Source organism: Stegostoma tigrinum, unplaced genomic scaffold (genome assembly GCF_030684315.1).
Source record: "Stegostoma tigrinum isolate sSteTig4 unplaced genomic scaffold, sSteTig4.hap1 scaffold_359, whole genome shotgun sequence".
Lineage (NCBI taxonomy): Eukaryota > Metazoa > Chordata > Chondrichthyes > Orectolobiformes > Stegostomatidae > Stegostoma > Stegostoma tigrinum.
The window spans coordinates 12,501-12,951 of NW_026728287.1; positions in this window are offsets into that span (position 1 = coordinate 12,501).

Here is a 451-nt window from a genome sequence, read left to right on the forward strand (position 1 = left end):
CCCCCTCTCTGCACACACCGGCCGACTGTTCCGGGCTAGCACAGGCGAAGGGACAGCCCGCTACCTTCCGTGCTACTCCCGGGGGAACCGGGCTCTCGAGCCTGCCTGGCCTGCCAGGACGAGGTTACCCGCGGAGGGGGGACGGCCGTTTCCGGGTCGACGGCCCCGGGCTGCGCCGCCTTTGCCCGCCCTCCGACGTTTCGGGCCCGGAGGCCTTGGACAGTTAGAACTGGCGCGAAGAGATCGGAAGGTCTGGTAGGAAGTCGCCAAGACTATGTCGAACACAACCGCCAAAGTGTCGAGGAACACAAATCGCCACCAGAGTGTCGAAGTTAAAAGCAGCACTGAGTATCGAACACAAAAATCGCCAGACTGTCGAACTTAATTCAGCTCAGAGTATCGAACACAAAAATCGCCAGACTGTCGAACTTAATTCAGCTCAGAGTATCGA